Source organism: Aythya ferina, assembly GCF_964211825.1.
Source record: "Aythya ferina genome assembly, chromosome: 3".
NCBI classification, from domain to species: Eukaryota; Metazoa; Chordata; class Aves; order Anseriformes; family Anatidae; genus Aythya; species Aythya ferina.
This window is the reverse complement of record NC_140298.1, coordinates 45,342,389-45,367,229: the sequence shown is the minus strand read 5'-3', so window position 1 is coordinate 45,367,229 and position 24,841 is coordinate 45,342,389. Positions and strand designations below refer to the sequence as shown.

The window sequence follows — 24,841 nt, the reverse complement described above, 5'->3', positions numbered from 1 at the left end:
TAAGTCTCTGTGTGCTTCCTAAGGCCAAATCATGTCATTTTTTTTCAAGACCACCCTCTGTCACTGGTTTTCGGAAAAATCATCGTTGATTGCAAAGAGCGTGAAAAGCCTGGGGATGACAATATCACTTACGACTTCTGAGGACCTGGCTTCTCACAGTCGCTGAGAATGTATTGCCCTGTTGGGAGACACCAGGGAATTACAATTTCAATTCTAAGGTAAATCCCAGAATACTCTTTGGGGTAGAAGGCAAGGAAGGTAACGGCACTGTAAGTCACCTGTTCTTGTGATGTCTGGACAGAAGTGGCAGAATTGAGACCAGAGGTGTTATGTGAATCCAAACAATGTTTTTGCCAGGGCCTTGTTGTGTTTTTTTTTTTTTTCTCTTAGATCCCATTTCTGTGAAATACCCTTTGGCATAAAAATAATTTGATGTAAATTAAGAAAGGATCTCAAGGTTTATCTCTCGACAAATAACACGGCCAGGTGCAAACCTGTTTCCAAGACCCTCTTCAGCATATGTGCCATACAAAGCTGTATGCCATGTGTGCTGCGAATGGCCTTTAATCCTTATTTCCTTTATGGCAGATATTAATAGGGGACTGAATTCTCTCCTTCTTTGTCTCTCTGATGTCGTTTCCTTTGTTTCATTTTAGGAGCGGCACAAGGGGATAGAGAGCAGACAAACTGCATTATCCCAGTAATTAACTATCTCAGCAATATAGTGGAACCATGTCAGTGGTAATGCTATGTAACAATTTGCATACATTAGTTTTCATGTCCCAAGAAAGCAATTTCTGTAGCATTTAAGAGGAAAATAAGGTGGGGAGGGAAAAAAAAAAAAAAAAAAAAAAAAAGGAAGAAAAAGAAAGGGGGAAGGTTAGACTGAGGTAAATTCTTATTTTAATTCAGAATAGGATTCAAATAAAGAAAACTAAACCAGTCCTGAAAGTGCTTGGAGCGTTGTTAACATAGTTGTAATTATTCCTGAAGCAGTTAGCTGTCAATGTTCATCCAGTTTGGAAAGATACCCAGCACCTTTAGGACCCATTGAGCTGTGGGTAAGGAATATCAGAGCTGTATGCACCATGCACGTGCAGCACTTGTGATGCTGCATGGGCACTGCCCTCTGCCTTGCTGCCTGGTTTATAGGGTTCCATTCCTAAAATGCAAAGAGCTCTGAGCAAAAGCAAGGCCCCTCCAAAACCTGTCAGATGATCATGTAGTGGCAGTATTTCCACTGGGGTGGCAGAGACTTTGATAGCGAGTATTCATTCCTATTATTATTCATCCCTATTCTTCTTTGGTCAAAGGCAATCCTCAGTGATGCCAAGCTATGGTTATCCCAGGATGCCTTCAAGCCCAATTTGGTTGAAACAGTCAGGGATGGTGCAGGAGTCTGTGTTCTGGCAGAAGGGAAGGGTGAGGACCCTGAGCTGGTTTCTGATCATTGGGAACCTGCAAGCTCTGTGTTAGTTTTACAGACATCTCTCCAGCTTCATCTCCATGTGGCCTGGCAGCATGTGGTCCTTAAACTCTCTTCCTGTTCTTTTTGATGATTTACTCTGTGACTTTGGGAAAATTACTTACTATCTGTGTGCCTGAATTTGCCCATCCATAACTTGGGTGTATTAATTAAAAAACTTCCTCAGAGGAATGTTGTAAGGTTTAATGAATTCATGCTTGCGAAGTAATTTAAGATTTCAGATGAAAATTGCTAGAGAAGTGCAAAGCACATTATAATTAAAACAGAGAGGATACAAAATAGTAATAATCAAAACTCTCTGAAGCTGTTGATCACAGTAAAGGGGGAATATTTATATTTGAAGCTGCTAATAAAAACATCAATCATTGTGTTACAAAGTAAAGTTTTTATAGCTAAACAGCATTAGTTAGTACTCTGCTATTTATTATTCCACTTACTATTTCCATCTCCATTGTCTTCACACAGAAGGAAAAATCTATTATTTTAAACTGATTTACTCTGGATTTATGTCAAAAGGAGATAGCATTGTGCCCAAAATATGTCAGAATTGTGTAGAGCCCTGGCACGCTCGTTCATATGACAGTCTTTACTGCCAGCAGAAGTTGATGAGATCACACACCTGAGTAAGTGCAGAAGGGTTGTGGAATTGGGACCTTGGTATGCAGAAGCAAGGGAATTAAAAATAGTCCTATCACCACAAACAGTGAAGTCCATGCAGAGGAGCAAATCCTTAGAAATGACTGACAGTCTGAATAGGCAGAAATTGTGTAACTCATGCCAAAGACTTTTCAACTATCGTAGGTTTCATTATGTAACACAGAAAACACAGGGATTTGTGTGGCCTTATATGGCTTCATAAAATGAAAGATAGCTTTGCCCATGTCCTGTTGAAAGGTGAGAAGAGGAAAGCAATAACTTGTGAGGTATTTTAGAGAAAGCTGTTGGAGAAGTAGCAGAAAGAAACCACAGAAGAACATGCAAGAACACATTTTCTCTTCTGTTCATCACAACACAATCTTTGCAAGTCTTAAACCATAATCCAAAAATCCAAAAACTTTTGGATCCTGGAAGCAAGCCCAAGACTGATTTAAGGTTTTATTCCAGCTCGTTCAATTGCATTTGTGTAAGCCATACAAACCATGGACCTTCTTGTGCAGCCTACAAAGCTTGTGTCCTCCACAACTAGAGAGGCAGCAGTTTTCTTGGTAGGTGGGAGACCTGCCAGGAGGTTAGTGCAAGCCTTCAGCCCTGAGAGGAGGTGTAGGAGCTGAGCTACCTTACAGAGACAAGTCCTCAGATAATTGAAATGGTCATTGATTTATCTGCTTACATCTCATACAAAATGAAGGGTTGTGCAGGCTTTAAAATAAAGATGGCTTGCCTGTTTCAGGACAACTTATACATGTCCCTTCCTCAAAGGTCATTGATGATCTGGGGGGAAAGATATAAGAGAGAATTTTCACCATTTGGAAATTTTGACTATTTGGAAGTGGAGCTTTGGGTTTCTGGCACAGCTTTGAAACTTGGTTCTCACATGGGTAAAAAATTACATCTCTAATGTCCCTCTAGGAATCTGTTTTCATGGAGATGTATTTTATTGCTTCTGAGCTTACATCGATCTGAATACTATATAGGAAACAGCATTTTTCCTGGAGTTGAGAAATCTCAGAAGCCCCCTGTTCTGTGTGTTGCAAGCCTGAAGGTCCCCTGGCCTCTGAGCTTTGAGACTGCAAAGCTCTCTGGCCTCAGCTTCTTGTTTTGCAGCTGAAGAGCGCAAACAGTGTTGGTCTTGGGGCATCAAACATACAGAGCCTGGTTCCTATAAGCTGATTTCTGGTTCATCCTCAGACAATGAACTCTCAGAAAAGCAGATTACATAGAGTGTCCAGTTTAGGGAGGAGAGTATATAGCTCTTAACATCCTTGGACATTGTGATTTGATGAAGTGTACGTTTTAGGGACTTAATGGGAAATGACAAAGGAAGGGATAATCTGTCTCTATTGAAAGACAAAAGGGGAAATGTGGGAAGTATTCCAGCTCTCTGCCACAAAAATACCTTAATGCATTAGTCATCTGAGTGATTGCAACATGCTCTGGCATTTCTGATGCCAAATCTGTGACTGAAATATCAAGGAAAGACAGGTGTCAATAGTCTTTCTAGTAATGAGTGGTATCTCAAACATATTCTTTGAAAGAGCCCATTTTATGTTAAATAACTTGGGGTCCAACTGTTTACAGACCTACAGCCTGAGCCCACCATCACACTGGGGAACATGTGGATGGTAGCTGCATTTCTAGCATGGTGCTGCTCATCTGTAGTGTTGTGAAAGCAAATGTGTTGGTGCTTTCACTCTGAGCAACTTCACAGAAATAAGAAGTTTCCTTAGTGATGTGGGCAGATGTGACCCAGCTGTGGATTTGGGACTGTGTTACATGAAGTAGTTCATGCCTTCAACCAGATGGTCTGATCTGGATGAAGGGAGAAGTAATTTTCCTATTAAATCTGTTCCTGCCTTGGGTGTTTCTGACATTCAACACCCAGATTCCTTCTCTCTCTCTCTCTTTTTATTTTATTTTATTTTATTTTTTTATTATGGACATGTGTGGCAACTGAATATGAATCTTCACTTGAATTTATCCAAGTATATTACAAAGGTGAGAAGATATTCCTTCCGTATTCTCACAAAAGTGAGAGGTATAAAGCCAGGACAGACATACTAGAGTTTGCTGAAGAGAGGGCTGGAAGAAGTGGGAATAGGATCCCCATGTTCACTGTGTTCAATGATGTCCCAAGCTCAGGAGAGCAAAGAAGGGTGTCAAATGAGCTGGAGACAGTGATGTAACCAGCTTGTTTCTGTGCTACCTATTGAAAGCCCCTTCTGTGCCAAAGGAAGGAACTTTGGAAAGAAATGTGTTTATCATTTCAGGTTATCAATACAGCACTTAATTATATTTAATTAAAAAATTTAAAAAATAATGAGAGAGGAGGGGAAAAAAATGAAATATCCTGGTTTTTACTTCCTCACCCTTAATGGCCACTAAATTCATCATGGTATCTGTGTACTGATTTCAGTAACTTCTGCTTGGCTGAGAAAAATTTGATGCTGGTTTGAGGATGTCAGAGATGGAGTCACCATTGCTGTTGTTATTTTATTGCATCAGTTAATCCCTCTTACTGGAGGGGATGGGGATGAGCCCAGTAAGGTATAGGAGAAGAACTAAGGTTTGTTTATAACTTTAAAACTGTGTACTTCAGTCTAGAGGCCTGCTAGCTGCTTGTTTATCCCTGGAAAATCATTTATATGTATGTACTTTGTCAAGTCACTTCTTGATATTTGCTCTTTTCTTGAATTCCCTGTTCTAAGCAGGATGAGCTTCTTTATTCTCCTACTGTAGCACATTTTCTCTGCCCCATGAAAAATACATGTACTTCTTTCCTTGTTTCTGACTATCTTTCAATTTTAAGTATCTTTTTCACAACTTAGATAACAGATTTGTCTGTAGTGTTCCAGCATTGATCTTGCCAGTCTCACATATGATAATAAAATTGTTCATCTGCTAACTGCTCCTCTGTTTAGATAGTGCTCTCTTCTTGTAGTGTCAAGAACCATGGAAATGAAAGTGAAATTTCTTTTTTTTTTTTTTTTTTTTCTAATTCCAAATATAGGTATTTGTTTGGAATTACATGGTGAGGATTTATCATAGTAGAAAATTAAAATATAATACTTGATAGGTAAAGAAAATAAGATGAGAGCCAGAAAATAGTTACCTGTTCTAGAATAGCTCTGAAAATAGCTCACTTCCTATATCTCTAAACCTATTCTTAGGTTGGCTTTTTATTGGATGAAGTAGTGTACTTCTCTCAACCCTTTCTTACTTAAGGGAAGCCTAAGTGAAGTCTGGATAAGATACAATGTGCCCCTACTGCAGGGTACCAGTCAGCTCTGCTTTCTGTGTCTCCATCTTCATTGGGATTCTTCATTGGGATTTATACTTATATGCATGTCACTTCACAGTTGCTGGTTGTTCCAGTTATCCAATCTTTCATCTTTTCACTGATCTGTAGAGAACGTGGATGGACCTTTTCACTTGGAGGAGACGTTGAATGTGCCATGAATGTGTCTGTATTACTAATCTTAAGGTGACTCCATATGTCAATAAATACTATTATTTTAACACACTGACAGTGATCCACTCACTTACATTACTTTTCTAAGTGTGAATAACAAAGGACTCAAGTTTAGGATTAGAAACAAAACCTACAAGCAGATGTTTGGAGACATATTTTCAAAAGTTGGATTTCCTCAGTCTGAAAATGAGACCAGCCAAATCGATATCGGTCAGCCAAATTTCCAGTAGAAATTATGGAGAACCCTTGGGATCCTAGCAACTTTTTTGAGATGCTCAAAGAGAAATAGAGGTCTTTTCAAAATCTAGTCAATAAACCCCAGAGATAATGAAGCAGAGGATTTCTTAACTTAATTAAAAATGGGGTAAAACAAAGCCAATTTATGAAAAACCATCAAAACAAGACAAAATTCTAGAGTCTGAAATTGAGTGCATAACCAATTATAACTGTTAACATTTTTAACAGACCAGTGGATTTACTATAATAGGCCAGTGGATAATCTCTTCTCCCACTATAATCAATGCAAAAGACCCTGGGGAAAAGCAGAATTGGGATCCTCTTAATTACCCATTTATAAGCATATGTATATTTTTAAATGGTTGTCAAGGCTGGGCAAAACACAATTTCAATAAAAATCAAATTGATCACAGAGTTCCAACCATCTTTCCTTGCCCCTGGTTCTACTGAATCTTTGTGGACTCCCTAGCTCTTATTTCTCTACGACATGAGAAAGAGGGCTGTGAGCCAAACAGACTATTATTTATTACAATCTGTAGTGGGAGTGATGGCAGCTGTTGATGGTAGTTTTTCATTAACAGTTAAGTAAAGCCAATAAATGTTGTAATGCACTGTGCAATGGCAGATGGTGAGCTACAGCAAGAGATTCTACCTCAATCAGTGCTCTATGCTCATCTCCACTTTGAAACACCATTGAAATAGAAAAGAGTTTTAAAGAGGACCACCTGTTCAGCTGCCTTATTCCCACATAACTTTTACATGTCTGGAAACGCAATCCAAATGCAAACAGCCAGGACAAAACAAACTGCTTGCCACCCATTCCACTGACAGTTTTACTATAACTTACAGTGCAATTTCTGGCTTATCTTATGCTTTTTTTCTTTGCAAAATTGAGTTAGTGTTCAGGCCCGGAATAAAGCACCAGCCTGTGCTGATATTTGAAATTTTACAGCTTTCTTCTCCAAAGTAGTGTAGATTAGGGTAGAAATACCCATTCCATATTGTTCTTTGTACCCAATGGCTTTTATCATGAAAACTTTCTCATGTTCCTGGTTAGGTAGCTTTATGCTCAGGTTGTATCATAGGCAAAAAGGTGACCACACATGGAGAAGCCTGCACCTGACTGTTTGACATGGAATAATCTGAAGGAAAAAACAATATTTGGTTCTTGAATTTCAGAGATATTAACATGTTGGAAAACTTATTGTTTGTATTAGTATCTGTTTCTATAAGGTCTATGGTTACTGCTAGAAAATTCTTGCTAGTACCAGCAGCTGCATTATTTTGGATACTGTCATGATGACCCAGGTACAGGATCTCGAGGGATGTTGTAAGTGGTTTCCCAGGCATTTCATAGAGTGTTGTATATCTAATGATGTTAATGCACTTCTGGCATTGTCATTTTCTTTAATGAAGAGAAAAGAATATAAATAATGGGTTTGACCAGGGTAATAAACGTTTAAGTGGTTCCCGACTCTGGTAGTGGTCCCTGTTGTATTCTGAGTCAGAAGTAAGAGAAAACACAGTGCACATATAACGCCTCCCTGCCAGTAAATGGGTTATTTGGTGCCTGGAGCATCAGTGGGGTTTCTGTATGTTATTGCTGTTATATAGTGAGAATGATGCAGCACTGTATTTCCAAGTGAATGTACAAACTTCATGAGTCATAGCTGTGCTCTGAAGGGAGGGACACAAACTCATTTTTGGTTTATCTGTATTGCATTGCCTGGAAAGATAAAACAAAGCAATCAGAAATAGAAAACCAAAGTCTCTTAAGTAGATACACTGATGTCCATATGAAAAAGTATGTTAGTGAAGAAAGGTATGTTAGATTACTGTACTTTAATACTAATCCTCCAAGATAGCTCCAACTGTGGCTGGTAATAGCAGGTTTATTTCACATGTCCTGGCTGCTTCACTGCTATTGTTTGCTTGCCATTTATAGAAAAAAATCACTATAATAAGCAGTCCAAGAAAAAGGCATTGCCCAGGCTCTCTGCCAGGAAAGCAGAAGTGCTGAAATGATGGGGTGACCCCCTCCTCTGCCTCCACATCTTGATCTTTGGCTGCTCAGCACATAATGGCCAGAGCATGCTAACGTAGAGAGAGCAGGAATGTGTCACTGTGAGGGAAGCTGATGGGGAGATGCAGCACCCTGATAATTTTCGCCTAGGTCATGTGTCTGCTCTTGAGAAAACTGATGTGAGAGCTGAAAGGAGTACACAAGTGTCCCCTTTTCATTCTGAACCTGGTCCACTAAACGTATCTCCTATTGCCCAGCTCCAGGTGATGGGAAATAAGCGCTACTAGGCTGGCGGCAGCAGCTGCAAGCAACTTCTAAGGCAAAAGTGTGCAGTGGCTTGAGAGGCAAATTCAGAGTCATACCTCTCTGGATGGAGAAGACAGACTTTCTGCAGTGCCTTCTGTGACCATTAAATGGGAATTATGGCACTTTGTATACTTATGAAATGGTGATTTTCCATGGCTGTTAGTAAAACTTCCATATCAAAACTTTCAATGATGACATTTCTAACATGAAATAGTGGAAACAAATCAGCATTTTCTCATTAGGGGAACCTGTGAAAAACCTCATAGATTCAGATTGGACCTGTACAATCTACAGAGAACACACTGATCAAGTTGTGACTCTCTGATAGACACAGATTTTAGATGTCTGAGAAGAACACGCAGACTCAAAGCCTCATGTTCACATGACGTTGTGGCCTGTTACAAAATGAAGAGACATCAGTGTCATGGAAACTTTATTATTGCTCCCAGTTGATGAAATTCTTTATCACCAGCAATCTTGATATACTCCTTTTCACAGAAAGAATATAAACTATGTTTATTTTTTTTTTCTATTGGGCAACTCAATGAACAAAACCAGAAGAGTTTTTCATGCAGGAGATGGCAATGAGTGTTTTTCTTCCCAAGTGGTTGCAGCAACATTGGGATCAGAACGGTGCCTGCTTTTTCATGTAGTTATCAGCAAAATGTCTACCTTCTCAAATCAGAAGGGACCTCACACAGATGCTTAAAACATTTGAAAACATCTGAAGCTAGCAGATACCATGGTCTCTGCAAGGGCACGGAAGAAGCTGTGCCCACACGAGCCTGTTTCAGAGCTCTAGTGTTTACCGAGCACCCCTGTGCGATTCCTCTTCTGTGGCTTTTGGTTTGGCCTGGGGGGATGGGGGGAGGGCCGGGGGGGTGGGTAGGAGGTGTCTTTTTGTTTTATTTCCTCAGCTGGGGACTTTCCTCAGCGTGTCATTTTCTTCTGTCATCTTAAGTCTCCAATCAGAGGCAATTATGATAGCACATTATGTAAATATTAAAGACAATTGCGGAGCTTTAATTAAAGCCAACTTTGTTTCTTTTCCCTCTCCCCTCCTCACTCCTCTCGATTTAGTCGGGAACACAATAAACTTAATCAGCTGCCCCAAATTATGCATGCATTAGCCCGTGAGATTCAGCAAGGCTGGGCTTCTCAAGGACAAAGAAATATACTGAGCTCCAGCATCTCACTTTGTTTTCTCCAGCCATCTTTTGTGGTGTGTCATGGGAAAAATTCTAATGAGGCTCTCCCTGCTGCTGCAGAAATTCCTGTCAGATGCAAGCCGGTGGCTCACTCTGCTCTTTATTTCCCAAATATGAGTTTTCTGTTATCCCATCCTTCTGTGAGGAAGGAAAGTAGCACTGCCAAAAAATGGGGATTGGGATAGACTGGACTGGCACTGGCTAATCACAATCTATAACAGTTTCTTTTTTCTGGAATTACTTTTCCTCCCTTCTCACAAAACTTTAAGCTTTTTGGCACAGCAGCACGCTGAAGAATGCATGTTAGTTTATATCTGCAGAATAGTTTCTGTGCATCAACTTTCACTGTGCATGGATTTGATTGTGCTTGTTACGTAGGGTGCTTCTTTTTTAAACCCACTATAAAGCAGATGCTGTGACATAAAGTGTTCTGGGGAAATTTCTGGCACAGTGGAGATTCAGAAGAATTTGCTAACCCTCCCTCCCTGTAACTCTTCCAGCAAGCAAAGCTGCTCAAATTAGCAGAGCATCAGGAGGGAGATACCCCTTGTCCTCCTGACTTATCTCCAGGAGGGGAGGTGCAGGCTGGCCGCTCTCTCCTTTTTCATTATGCATGAACGTCACCAAACCCAGCCGTCATTTTGAGCATGTGCTGCGTGATGGTGGCAGGGAGCTGCTACAATCAAATGGATGTGGGTGTTCTTGTTTGCTCACCGACTGAATAATAGCTTGCTGCTGTTTGCATTAGGCAAGGAAGCCCTGAAAATGCAACCTTCTGGAAATATTTGTGCTTATTTAAGTCAGTGCAGCAGTCGTGATTTAAGAAGGCAAAATAAAAATAGCAGTTTCTCATGGTCTCTGGCTTGCTTGCCTGCCAGAGTGCCAAGTGTAGTTTAATAACACACAGGCTGAGTGTGTGCCTTCTCTGGGAGATGTCTGAGAGGAAATGAGGCCATAATGAAGCACGGCATTGTCCTGTCTACCAAACCAGCATCCTTGCTTAATTTCTCCAGACCAAAGTCAGATATTTACAGATCAACATAGAAGTGGTTTGCCATGATAGGAATGACATCTGTACAACTTAACACCTTTCCTGAGATATTATCCACCATTTATGTAGAAAATAAGTACCTTCAGTTTGATTTGACATTTGCATACTGCTGCTGCGAGCCCCCTGCCCTTAGATGAGGCAGGTGGGAACACTGCTCTGGTGCAGGGCCAGGAACCACCCAAGAGCAAGACTCTTGCAATGGACCACATCAGGAAGAGACTTGGCTCTCAAACAGCTCAAGGGAGACTGGAAAACACCTTTCTTTGCAATCTCATGTCAGCCAAGGTGAATTCAGAGGGGTTCCCAAGGCAAAGCTGTGAATTTGTTATCCTATCACCATTGTGTCCTACTTAGGATGTTTGTTCACAGCAGGAAAGTGTTAACTTTACTGTAGATTAGCTTACTTTGGTTTGCCAAGGTCAGTTAGGTGTCTGGCATGTCCCACCTGTTGGGGACACAAAGCTTCCATTTACCTACCTAAGTAAAATCTACAGGTGCCTGTGCCCTGTAGGGATTTTAAATGATGCAAATATGGCTGACTAATTATTTAATTTCCTCCAAGACTGTTTTTCTAGTGAAGACATAATCTTAGCTTTTTTAATGCCTCAATTAAGTGAGAATATACTCAGGATATACCAATTGCTAAAAGTTATTATTTTGGCTGTACTACAGTGCATTTTAGCTGTTTTTTAAGACCCATATTTCTGAAGCCATAAAATCTCTGTTTATTTGGATACATGTTCTTCTTCTTTTGCTATAATGTATGAAGGTATATCACACTTCTCAGCAGAAAATTTTGGCAAGTGAGAACAAGCAGGGAAGTAAATTTTCAGACAGAAAATAAATAAATAAACACATCTTTATTATTAGTGAGACTAAGCTGATATTTAAACACATGGTCAGTAGGACATTTTGTGTTCCTCCACCTGATAACGTACTTTTCCCCTCTCAACCCTGGAACAAATAAAGAGCACAACAGCAACTAAGTCTTTCGACAATCTCATCTCCAGGTTTTAAGGATCTGCCATTCAGACTTTACATTTAATCTTCTATTTCAGAGGAAAAATATCCTTTGGTCTATCTGGCTATCTTATTTTTATGGAGCAATCTTCAGAATTCAGTTGTAAAAAAAAAAAAAAAAAAAAAAAAAAAAAAAAAAGATAGTCTTGCTCAATAGTAAAGTTGCAAACGTTCTGCCTTTTACATCTTGGCAATACCTGTTTGCCTGTTCTGTAATGCATTAAACTGTTATTTGTTTGGGGTTTTAATGCTCAGCTCTCACTAGCAGAACTAATGCAAGGAAAACTCAAAGGATTTGACTTTGCTGTGATAAGCCAAAGTCTACACCAAAAGAAATGAAATGCATTTCCTGGATCTCTGGACAAAAGTTACCACAATAGCTTAAGTGCAGTTTTGTTAAAGAGGCATATTAAAATAACACAGTGAGGAATTGCCCAGTGTACTGTTGCACAGTTAGAGGCTAGAAGTCCTCTGCATGCTGCAAAATAGCTGGTTTGTTGAGTAGGTCTTCGCTATCCCAGGTGAAGGTAATAAGAAGCAGTTGTCTCATAGGGAAAATGCAAAGGCACTGTGGGTTTCAAGGCAGACAGTGGTCTGAGCTCACAGGGCCACAGAGAAGGGGGAAAAAAAAAGAAAAGAAAAGAAAAAAAAAGGCATTCTGTTATGTACATATGAAAGGAAGAAGGAAAATAGGCTAGTACATGACAGCTGAAACCCCCAGACCAGTTGAGAGGAAGGATGAAGATAATGTAGGAAAAAAGCAGGGTAGGTGCCAAGTCTGCCTCATGCTGTGCTGTGCAGAATGTCACTGAATGGCCACCAGTGAAGCATCAGTTACAAGCTCAATGAGGTGCATAGGTAGTTAATATCAGCTTTGATATATGGTTTATGAAATGAGGAAACAATCATAAAACATTGTAACTTGCATCAGAGCCCTCCTAGGTGGAAGGAATAGGCTAGCAGGAGGAAGGTAAAAGAGGCGTAACAACGTTATTGCTGTGATCACAGGGATTAGGCTAGCTGGAGAGGGAAGGTGGAGAGAAAAGAGAAATAAAAGGTGTCCGAGGCATTCAAGTAGTTCTTGTTACGTCCTAATATCAAGCCATTTTGAAACTAGGGCCAGATGCCCATTTTATCCTCAAAGCACTTGACCTTACTGCAACACAATGGTGAGAAAAACAGGTAAAGTAAGTGGCATAGTAAGGGAGATAAGGAATTGCCTTGGTTTTGAATTTTCATTTAAAAAAAAATGGGGGGGGGGGAGGCAGTAAACATATCATTTGAAGCATCATTTGGAAAAAAAAAAAAAAAAGGCAAAGGAAGAAGAAGAAAATGATGTTGCTTTAAAAGAAAAAGAAATGTGTGTTGGAGGTTACATTAGATGCTGGGGTCTCTGACTTCGAGACAGTAGAAGAGATGGACTGGCCAGGAGCCAGGTAAGACAAACTGAATGAAAGGCACATTTCCATTTAACTCATAGTTGTGTTTTGCCAAAACATCGTAAAAGTCCAGCTGTCCGTGCAGAACATACTGGATTTGGAAAACAAGCAAACGTTAACAGCTCTGCTTCCCCCACTCCCTATCCCCTGGTTATAGCTAGGTTTTAAACTAAAACCTCTCCCTCAATTATCTTATGCTCCATCTCAACTCTTCCCCTCTTGGGACTGCAAATACAACTCCATCATCTTCACTCTAATGATAATATTGCAAATAGTATTAAGCAGCCAACCATGGTAAAGCACAGCCTGAACAGCCTCCCTTTTCAATCAGCAGGAACCTGAAGTGCCAGATCCAGTCTGCCATCAATTAAAGATGTTTTGGTCCTTTTGGGCTGTTCATTTATATAGACAAAGAAAAAACCCTGTGATCTGATTCAGAGTTTTGACTTCGTACTACTTCTGGGCTTCTCTGTTTCTGGCAAATTTTACTGGTCTGTCAGATACATATGGAGAAGATGTAACACTTGCAGGTTTTGAAGTACCTTTTTGTGGGTCCTGTTGCAATTATACATTTTGGGAAGAATGTTTTAGCTCTTCAGTTTCCTTCTTAGGAAGGAAAAACTTTTTTTTTTTTTTTTCTTTCTCCATTCCTTCATTTGTCAGTGACGTAAGAACTAGAACTAAAGTAAGGGGCCTTTTCTATTTGATTTCTATAGACAGGATACAGAGATACAAACATGTGGACTGTGATCCACTTGCAGTTGGACTTATAAAAAGAACATAAGGATCAATGGCATTCAGGCTGGAAAGAGCATCCCTGGAGGATAACAGATGATGATTTCTAGGGGAAAATAAACAATGTAAGCACTCAAATATTTCTATATTTTACATTTTGCAAATACAAATATAAAATTATGAATTATAAAATCTTTGTGAAGGGAAGGTTTGACATACACTTGTAGGAAAGAAAGAATGGAACACTAAGATTAGCTGTCTTGACACTTTGGTACTGTTCCTGTTAGGGTTCTACAGCTATGGACTTTGCAGACCTCAAAGAGTGTCTTTCCATATCCAGAGACTTTCATCATTGGTAAGCTTTTTATGTTTCTGGCTCACACATACAGTATATCTATGATGAGTAAATTAGCCGAACAGTTGGCTCATCAATATTTACATAGGAGGCCTTTATAAATAACCCATCAGATTTCCACACACATTTGCTAAACTTACAGTTGTGACATCCAACAAAAGCCCCAAGAGCTTGCCTTTAGAGACAGTTGATGAAGAGGTTTGTACATCCTGTGGAAGAAAAAACACCCAATCTTTATCAGTGTTGTAAAATCTGCCTTCAGAATTACTCCATTGTGTCACTGCTGTGGTGCATTGTTTTCAATTGTCATTTGGCTGTTTGGGACAAATGAGAACAAGCAAGTCAATGAAAAGCCTCCCTGGGTTGCAATGTTGTGAGTAAAAATGAGAAAATTGGCTTCTGTTATCACAGAACACCCCAAACAAACACGAGTTGTTTATCATTGTAGAGAATAATTAGCATGTTGAATTTATTTCATGATTTTACATAAACTGATAAGGAGCTCTTTTCCAAATGATTTGCTGGTGATTGTGATCTGTTAGTATCAATCTCTGTTTTTCTTTATAGGAATCATTTATCCAATGCTGGAATGTTTCCCCTGGAAGAACGGATGCAGATGCGTAGGGCAGCACAAGTGTAAATACAGAGTGGTTGATTTGAAGGCTTTGTGCTACCTGTAACCAACCTTTGCTTGTTAGGGTGATTTCAGTGATGCTGAGATGAATCTTGCTGTATATTTGCAAGTGTGGTGTACCACCTTTGCTGACTCTGTCCCGGGGCTGAAGCCCATGGGCTAATACTTGATGACTGCAGTAGCACCTCCTCCTGTGTGCAAAGCTGATCAGACTCATCAGCCCTTCCTGTTGATTTCTATTTGCATCCTGCTGAGGAATTCAAATACTGTTGTACTGAGTGGAAGTGGCATGGGGTGGGGAAGGAAAGAACTCCCCAAGAGCAGCTCTCACCCACTGAAATACGTCTTGCTGAACTCTCTGCTGATGGAGAGAGGGGACATTTTTTGTGAGTACTCCTCTGAAAACTAAACATCAGCCCCTCAGGAGAGTGCCCTGAGGGGAGGCTCTTGGAAGGACATCATGTCTAGTGGAGTCAGAGCAACGTGACAAGTGCTTGTTTCAACTCACCAAACTTTCACAACAGTGGTGTTTTTTGTTGTTTTTTTGTTTGTTTGTTTGTTTGTTTTTCTGCAAGCATCACAACTAAAGGGGACTTTAAAGAAGGATTACAACTCTGTAAACATCCACAGGGAACTCATCCCAGGGAACAACCTGAAGAGGAAAGAAACATGTAGTCTCAACGTTTCTGAGATGCTCCTTCTGTTGTGTTGCGGTGGCTCACGGAGCAGAGGCTGTCATGGAGGCGTCATGTGAGGCTGGAGGCAGCCTCACGGCCCACCACAGGAAAGGGATCTGCAGTGTGGGAGATGGAGGAATTGAGTCTCCTGACAGGAAGGATCCTCAGGAAGGGGCGAGCTTCCCTGCGATTTGTCTGTCAGTGATCTTTGATGAAGTGAAATTAATGATAACTTTGATATTTTCAGGAATTCATCTTGCCCCTGGCAGCATTTCCACTGCTAGCTAAGCCTCTTTTCAGAGCAGATATTGTAAACAACAAACAAGGTTGGCTTGTTTGGTGCTGTGTCTTGCTGAGGACTTACCCCTTCAGAGGAAAGGGATCACAGGCAAAATTGAACTTTTCTCTGAAGTAGCTTTGATCAGTACTGATAGCTATGATGTTAAAAGTTGCTTGCCCTAGATTGGGAGCAGCCAACCTTCCAGAGCCTGACAGGCTAGAAAATAACATGTGTAAAGTCAGAGAATCAGGGTTTTTATAAACTACCTGATTTAGCCTTTGGCAGGTATTTTTAGCATGAAGACTAATACAGAAATACTATACAGCTTCAAGTGTATCTGACTTATTCTTTCACCATTTTTTTCCTGTCTGGATGCCTACCTGGGCAATCTGCTCTAGGAAACCTGCTTCTGCAGGGGGCTTGGACCCAATGATCTCTTGAGGTCCCTTCCAACCCCTACAATTCTGTGATTCTTTGATTTCAATAAATGTCCAAACCTATCTTTGGTACAAATGTATTAGTTTATATTTGTTATAAACATATATTTGTTTATAAGAAATATATGTTTGTTTTTCTAAGTAGCATAGCTATGACTTTTTAGTGAAAATATCCACAACAGTAATTATGACATTTTCCAGACAGCCCTGGCCTCAGTGTATCCCTACTAGCAAATAAACCAGACCAGGGCTCCTCTAGTCCTGAGGGCGAGTTGCACAGCTTGCAGTCACTTAGGTAGGCTGTCTTGCTATGAGCGCAGAGCAACCTCCTCAGTACTGCCTGTTGTGAAAAGTCCCTGGCCTGTCCTATGCCCCAAAACATGCCTTGGCATTGTCTGGGTCAGTTGGCACAGGCCAAAAGTGTGCCAATAAGGACACCAGCAGTGAAACAGCACAGACACCCACATGCCAGTGATTGGATCCATGCCCTGGCCCATTTCAGTTTGCTGCCATGGTTGTAGACACCGTGACTTACAGCGCAGTTTATATCCTGCTGTAATTTTGTAGGGAGGTGGCTTGTGTTCTGCTGTGCACACACAAAGATTTTGCAAAATGCAGCACCTTCCTGAGGCATGCTCCTGCTAAATAAAAGAGCTCACAGGGAAGTTTGCTCCCTTGGGTAGCTGGGGAAAACCAGAGTGGTCTCCTCCTTCAGTGGTGTTGTGGTGTGAGTGGCCCCGCCCAGCCACAGCAGAGGAATGTTTTGGCTGGCCCCTCCTGTCCCCCTCACCAAGAAAGTTTGGGATGAAGTCAAGCACCCTGTGGGGTGATCTGAATATGCACAATGCAGGGGCATTGTGCAGGCCCTTCTTGCCCTTGGCAAGTGGTGCCCAGCCCCTACACGGGGCCAGGCACCCTCTGTTCCCTCCCCAGCTGATCTTCAGGTCTCTGCACGGAATGGCAGCTGGCAGGCCTTACTCTTCGTCCTCTACCTCACAGAGTCCTTTTGAGTATTTTGAGAGATGCATCAGCTCCCCGGTGCTTCAGATGCTCCTTCCCCCTTGCAAGGCTTCCCCAGGTGCTGTGCAGTGGGTGCTGCATGCCAGCTGCTGCTCTGCATGGCCCAGCTACCACACCAACTGGTCCCAGCATGGACTGGTGGGCTGCGCAGGCACATGCAGAAAAGGACAACCAAAGTACCAAAGAACTGGGCAGCTCAGGAGATGGACTTTAGCCAGGCACTCTTTTAGCCTGACTCATATCTGCTCCTTCAGCACCATATAATGTGAAATGGGCTATAGAAAGCCAAAAAGTAGAAGACTCTCCTCCTGTGGTGGGTTTTCTTTCACTGTGTTTATCTAATACAACCACTGCCTCCTTTCACACTCCTTTCTTCGTGTTCTTTAGAAACTGCCTGGTAAGGCCTAAGGAACAGCTCAGGGGTGTCCTAAGGGACTGATTAGGCACAATGCGCTTCAGGAGGCTTAGCTGTTAACTCCAACCATGTCCACTGCAGGGGGTGAGCCCCCTTGGCAGCTGTGCCTGGATAGCGTTGCAGCAGCAGCCGTTCTACAGCCTCCTGGAGCAGATGCACTCAAGGGGCTGAAGGATGAGTTTAGCAACGACTGCAAAACAAACTGTTGTTTTGTTTTGTTGTTTTGTTTTTTTTTTTAGGAGCTGCAGCCATGCTCCGTGGCTTAGTGCTGCCGAAGAAGATGTGATTTGCAGGGCTGTTTGAGCAGGTACAGACCAGCTTCTCTACCAGCTTGCATCAGTATCTCTCTAATGGGCTGGGGAGAAAAGGTACTTCTGCTTTCAATCAAGTTAAAAAACTCTTGTACTGTGCTGGCTGAAGCAGACAAGAGGATACAGATACAGACTTGTCTCTGTCTTTTCTGTGTGCTGTACAAATATTGCAGCACGTTGTATGAGAAACGTACAACATTGAAACCAATATGCAGGATTTGTTATTTCATTTATTCTCAATGGACTATTAATAGTAAATCAAACATCAATTTAACATAAATGGAGTGTGGGTGCCAGCTCTCCCTTTATAGCACAGCAACTGCATGCCTTCAGTCAGCTTGATTATTGCAATGGCAGCATTGCAGCTTGAAAGAAAGCCTTCACCAGCATTTTGAAGGTGGAAAATCCTGTATAACCTTGATTATTGCTGAGCTATTTGGAGTTTGCAGAAGACTTAAATTCAGTGGAAAAACAAAAACCTTTCTGTTGTCCACTGAGACTTGATTGTTTGATAGCAAAAACAAGCCTGGCAAAGAACCAGGGAAGTGAGAAATTCCAGTTAAAGAGCTTAGGCCTGATGACTGTGCCCTCTCCCCCTCCCCTTTTCTTTTTCCAAGAAACAAAAGCCCACGTCCTTGTCAGAAGACATCAATGCATCTTGCTCAGGGCTGATTAGAAGGCCTGCTGTGGGAAACCCTAACTAAATTACTGAATGAAGTCTTGCATGTGCTCCTTGTAGGCTTCTCATAACTCTCGTAACTAAAAGTGAAGATGTAATGTTCAAAAGTCTTAAGCTTCACTGAAGAATGACCTCTTCATCCCTGGACCTCCAAGTCATATTTAGCACTTGATGGAGATGGTTTAACTAATTATAAAACTACTAACTCTCTCTCAAGGATCAAGATCAAGGAGTCCAGAAACGATGGTGGTCTGTTTTTGAAGACATTTATTTTTGTTGCTCTTGAATCTTAATCATGATTTGCATTTAAGCTATTATATGTTTAACTTTTCCCTTCATTTGAAATCAAGAGTGGTTATAAGGAAAAGAACATCCTTTTAGTTACTTTTTAAGATCTTTATTTTAATGATTAACTCTTGAAATATCATGAAGCAAGGAAATATGGTCTAATATCAAGACAATGCTGCTTGAAAAGCTTGCACACCCACATTTCTCTGTCCACAAATTATATTTACTCCACTAAGGAGGAAATATGTGAGAGAAGAAAAAATCTTCATGAGGGTGTATGTGTGCATATGTACCCACCTACTCTGTGGTCTTTGAAAAAGTAATTAAAAATAGTTTCCCTGTCTCATAGAGCTTGGCTCTCCATCCTCATTCTGCACATCCATTCCCTTGTGCCAGCACAACTGTTTATGTGGCCATCTGGAGAGCAGATCCACGTGAAGACAAACCTGGGGAGAAAAAGTTTTCAGCCAGATCCATTTCCCACTCTCAGTTGCTGAGCGAGCCTGTGATGGCTTAGAGCACTCATCATCATGCTTGCAACATAATTATGCAGTTATACAGCCAGCAGGGCAGGGAAACCTGGCAGTGAGGATGTGGCTGCTGCTGGAGTGGTGCATGAAGCAGAGGTGGTGGGCAGACAGCTGGAGGTGGTCTTGTCTCAAACGTCTTTGCCAAGTTTTGCCACAGGGTGTTTTAAGGAGTCCTGATATATAGGGTATAGTATAAGACTCAACCACAGAATCATCAAATACATGTGAAAAATAGAAGAAAAGGTGGCAAGAGGAAAATGTTAGCAGGGACTCATAATTCACATGACTTTTTGAGTGACTTCCTTATCTTTTGAGATATACTATAAAGTGCTGGGTTTTTCCTCTCTGAACTGGGGCTAGCACTGTTTTTATTCAGTATTACAAATGATGTAATTTTTCTCTCCTGTGCAGGCAGAATACAGTCCTTTTCCCTGGAACAAGCTCAGTGTTCCCCTTGCTAGATGGGTTATTTCAGCTAACGTGATATATACTTCATGGGTTTCATTCTCCTTTAAAAATTGGTTTGTTATTCACATATAATATAAGCTGACAGGAGACGTAATACAGAAGCATGATTACACAGAATAATTCATAGTTTTTTTTCTTCTAGGCAAACAGATGAAGTTGGAAAGTATCTCTGTTTGCAAGGATGGCTGTCTTTGTTCAGTATATAGCAAGAGCGAACTGTCAGAGAGTTTTAGCATAGCAAGGGTGCAGACAGCTGCTCTGGTCATTTCCAGACTCCAGATATACAGCAGAAGAGTCCATTTTTGTCCTGCTGTGTATATTAAGAATAATACGTTGTTAGAGTGGAGAGCCACATGCTAGAAATAGGAAAATATTACTTAGAAGAATGAACAAAGGAAGGAGATACTGGCTTTAAACCCTGGCTTTGCGGTCTCCTTTTCTTTCTCACTCTAAAACCAAGGATAAAAATATCGATTCTCAGAAGGGATTAGGAGAATCAAATATTTTATAAAGCTTATTCAAAATGAGTCTAGGGAAAAAAATCTACAAAAACAAACCAAGAACCACAAAATCATACCTTTCCAGAAAAGAAAAAAAAAAAAAATCTAGATTCAGTTTTACTGAAACTAGATACTAAAACATGTAAAATGATGATGATAGTGTTGTGGTTTTTTTTTTTTTGGGGGGGGGGGGCGAGGAGGGGTTGTTTAGTTTGGGTTTTGGTTGGAGGAGTGGTGGAGGAGAGATTTTTGTAATGAACTCTTCATACGTACTTTCATCAGTGTCAAAATGTTCCTACTTTCCAATCTGAACTGCTTCTTTGTCCTGAAGTTTATCTGATCTTAATTTTTCCAAGAGGTAAAATGAATAAGTACATTTTTTTTTCATCTAACCATTCATCTGAAAACACAGTTATATTCACAGCTCTATTTGAAATTATGAAATGCAAATCTGTCCTTCCCTACAGGGGCTGTGTGCTCAGAATCCTTCTGCCCTTCTATGGAGTTGTTCTTGCATCAGCAGAAAAGAAAAACAGCCTGTTGAAGCACAGGGAAAGCCTTTCCAGTGGTGACAATTAACGTCACCTGCGCTAGGGGAATACTGGAACTTGCTGGCTACATTCAGCACAAAGGCACTGCTTATGGAAATTAAGTATGGATTTCCCATATCAATGCTGTAGGTCCATTTATTCACTTGCAACTTCTCCAGTGGCTTGATAATTATTTTTGTCTACTCGGTGATCTAATCTTCTTATTGCTGCCAAATAAAAAGCAAAAAGTCTCTGAACTTTTGCTTGTAAGAAACGGGGATGATGAGTTTTCCATCTAGGTTTTGTAGATGTTCATTCCCTTCTGAACTGTCACTTCAGATTCTCACAGTTACTGCTGAAAAGTATATTTCTGAAACACTCGTAAAATGTTCTTGTTGGGTGTACTTCACTTTTGTTTTAGATGGCATCTCCACATATTCCTCTTAGTAGCTAGACTTGTATGTTGAAGTAACCCCCTGCATTTGGATGGAGTCTTTGACCTAGGTCTTCTAAAGCTTTTCATGGGTTAAAGAAAAACAGAGCTTGTTTGTTTAATAAAAACGTGTTGATACCATGCTTCTTTTATAGCATTTGGGACTGGGAAAGAAGATGCAGTCATTTAGTGCTCACACACCACCACTTCACATTACCTGGCTGGGGAATCCTACAGAGCACTGAGAACACCTGGAAATGCTCATCAGGGCAGAAGAAAGAGAGACAGGAGGGAGGGAGCTGGACGAAGACTGGAAAGCTTGGGCGCCCACACGTGGACTGATGCTGTTCTTGGTTTCCCTCTTCAGAGGTGGAAAGAAATAGACCAGAAGAAAAGCTGCCAGAAGGACACTGGGAAAGGAGAACATGCTAATGGACCTCTAAAAAGGAAATTACAGTTATGATCTGAGATAACAATGGAAGAGCTGTATCAGGAAGGCGTACATGTCAGCTGTATTATGCCACTTATCCCAGTCTCTTCTCCTGGTTGATATAATTTTTACTGCAGATTCAAGAAGATGAGAGGAAGACAACTGCGTATGGTGAATCCTCAGCTAAGAGCAAGGATTAAATGAAGGTTCAGTAAACTACTTAGCAATGAATGCTGTGACACTTCATTGGGAGCAAAATACGGGTGGAACAGGCAAGGGCTGGGCACATTATCATTTCTGGCATTAGGTTAATTGCATTGCTGATACTCTGCAAACTGCTGACAGAACAGGAGTGGCTCATTGCTGGACTCTGCCCTTGTTGATGCCAGAGGGAAAAGTCTAGTTCCCACCTCTTTAAAAGCCTTGCTGAGTGAAGGGGATCATGAACAAACGGTTGGGAAAATAAGCAGAAGAGGATTGTAAGAGCATATGGGGGGAGAATCTTTATCAACTGAGCTCTGGGAGTTGAGCAGGATACTCAAAAGTGTGGGTGAAAGGAGAGGAAACAAATCCCTTTTATACTAAGGGGAAGCATCCTTCAGATGCTTTTGTACTACTGTGGGGCTCAGCCGTAATGCTACATTCACCACCTTGCACCAGAGTTACAGTGATTCCTACTATACTTGGTTCACCCTCACATGCAGTGTGGGATGGCAGTGGCTGCCAAACACAGGCAATGAGAGGTGCACCCCCAAGCTCTGAGTTAGGTAGGGCATTTCAAATGCTGCTAGCAAGCATGTGGTGCCTTGTTCCTGGAGAACAAGTCCTACGAGGAGTGGCTGAGGGAGCTGGGCTTGTTCAGCCTGGAGAAAAGGAGGCTCACGGGCGACCTTATCACTCTTTACAGATACCTTAAAGGAGGCTGTAGTGAGGTGGGGGTTGGTCTGTTCTCTCACGTGCCTGGTGACAGGACGAGGGGGAATGGGCTAAAGTTGCGCCAGGGGAGTTTTAGGTTAGATGTTAGGAAGAACTTCTTTACCGAAAGGGTTGTTAGACATTGGAACAGGCTGCCCAGGGAAGTGGTGGAGTCACCATCCCTGGAAGTCTTTAAAAGACGTTTAGATGTAGAGCTTAGGGATATGGTTTAGTGAGGACTGTTAGCGTTAGGTCAGAGGTTGGACTCGATGATCTTGAGGTCTCTTCCAACCTAGAAATTCTGTGATTCTGTGATTCCTTCACCAAGACAATTCAGTCTACCCTTGGAAAATCAGCCATTGTGTACTTGCAGGGTAGTGAAACCTCCATAGAGTAACAAATGAGCTAAAGAGAGATTTTACCCCGTCTTGCCAATCACCCAGAGAATTAGAAGCTTTTTTATTAGCTTTGCTTTCCCTGATGCTCAGCCAAGGACTGGCATCGTTTTATTTCAGTTAACACTGCTTCATTTTGTTACCGTGCCAAGTAACTGAAATATGAACACCTCTGGGCAGTGGTGTGAGAAACAGAAGTTCCTATTGTGGAAAGTAGTGATCAGTTATACAGTCAGAGAAACTGGGATTTGAATCCTTTAGTTCCCGAGTCCCAGTGTTCTCCATAGGTTGGACAAAAAAAAAAAAATCCTAATGTGTTCAACAGCAGCCTGGCCCAGGCCCTCTCTGCAGCCAGTTTGCAGATGGTAATGGGACTTGATTACAACAAGCTGTGGTGAGGAAAAAAAAACCTGTGAGCAACCTGCCTGCCACAGCTAAAGAGCAACTGGTGAAAAGGGCAGGTGTTTCTTCCAAATTTTGGATGGAGCAAGAAGTGCCACTCAGCTGCTGGTGAGCACAGGTACAAAACACAAGGTAGAGCCAAGTGCTCCATGGAGGGGTCAGTCCATGGGAGTCTAAACCACCAAGGCAAAGGGAGAAGAGAGTGATTCAAGCTCCTGGTAAATTTGGAGGGATTTGGGCTTGGACCATAACCAAATGCCTTGCACTTTGGACTGTTTGGATTCCAACCTGGATCTGAGCTAATCAGTTCAAACCTTTTCTAACAAAGGGATCTATTTTACATACCACATAAAATCATGTTCACCTGATTTAGTGTCTCAGAAAAGAGTTCTCCTTCAAAGTATGTTTTTATGGAGTTAGTTTTATGGGCTGATGTTTATGGATATCGTCTTATAAAATATACATACAGTAATGCCCTGTAGGGTATTAAAGTTTTGTTCTACAGACACGTTAATGATGTCAAAGATTAGATCTGTCTCCAACTGCACTGAACACAGAAGTGAAACCTGCTTACAGTCAAGAAAAGGGTAAAGTGTTTTGGCATGAGGGTCTTACAGAGATCACCTGAGACCAGCTGTAAAGAGGCAGGCGATAGCCCTGTAAGTGAAAATGGTGTATCCTCCCTCTCTCTCCTTAAAAAGCAGAATTACCTGCTTTGAAATACAGACGTGCACTCTCAGAAACAATGCATCCTTTGCCAGCAAGATAAGAATCAATTCAATTTGTCAGATGACAAGGTGATCCTTTTGCATTCCTCTCCAGTTTTAAATCAAAGCTGGTGTATAAAGTCAGCAATGTTTACCTCTCTATGGAAGTAACTCTTTGAAATGAGAGATTTAGAAGGCTGACAGTATTGATCCAGCTAATTGCGTACTAATTCGGAGGAGAGTACAACAGGATTATGCTGTTAGAAGAAGAAAGTCTAGAAAAAGGAGTAAGATCCAATCTGGATATTTTATTTTATTTTATTTTATTTTATTTTATTTTATTTTATTTTATTTTATTTTATTTTATTTTATTTTATTTTATTTTATTTTATTTTATTTTATTTTATTTTATTTTATTTTATTTTATTATGTGAGAAAATTGAATCACTGAAGACCTGTAAATCCTGTTACATCTTGCATGTAAGCAGTTCAACATGAACAAGATCAAGAAAACATCACTGTGTTCATACAGTACATCCTGAATATCCATTATTCAGTACCTTGAAATGCCATTTATGGGAGTATAAAACGAGTATAAAACACTACAGAGTCAAAATGGTAGTAATCTGGGTACTTTTCACCAACTCCAGAAGTAGTCTCTCTACAATATGGAAAACACTGCAGAGTAAGTCCTAGTGATATAAAGCAGTTTGTCACTCAGCAGTCACTAATATACTGGGAACAGAATTTTCAATGATTAAACACCATATTTTAGCTACTAAACGTGTTCTTTTAACATCT

At 40.9% G+C, this 24,841-nt stretch overlaps 1 long non-coding RNA gene across 2 annotated transcripts in view; it reads left to right on the top strand.

Moving 5' to 3' along the window:
* Window positions 1-21,852, top strand: part of LOC311434035 — a 35,704-nt gene extending 13,852 nt beyond the window's left edge. The window contains exons 2-3 of one of the 2 annotated variants that reach the window (XR_014691234.1): window positions 13,922-13,989; window positions 14,557-15,911. This is a non-coding gene — a long non-coding RNA (uncharacterized lncRNA). Of the gene's footprint in view, window positions 1-13,921; window positions 13,990-14,556; window positions 15,912-21,346 lie in introns of those variants that run through there. The other variant, XR_014691233.1, reaches the window with a different exon arrangement.
* The last annotated feature ends 2,989 nt before the right edge of the window (window positions 21,853-24,841 follow it).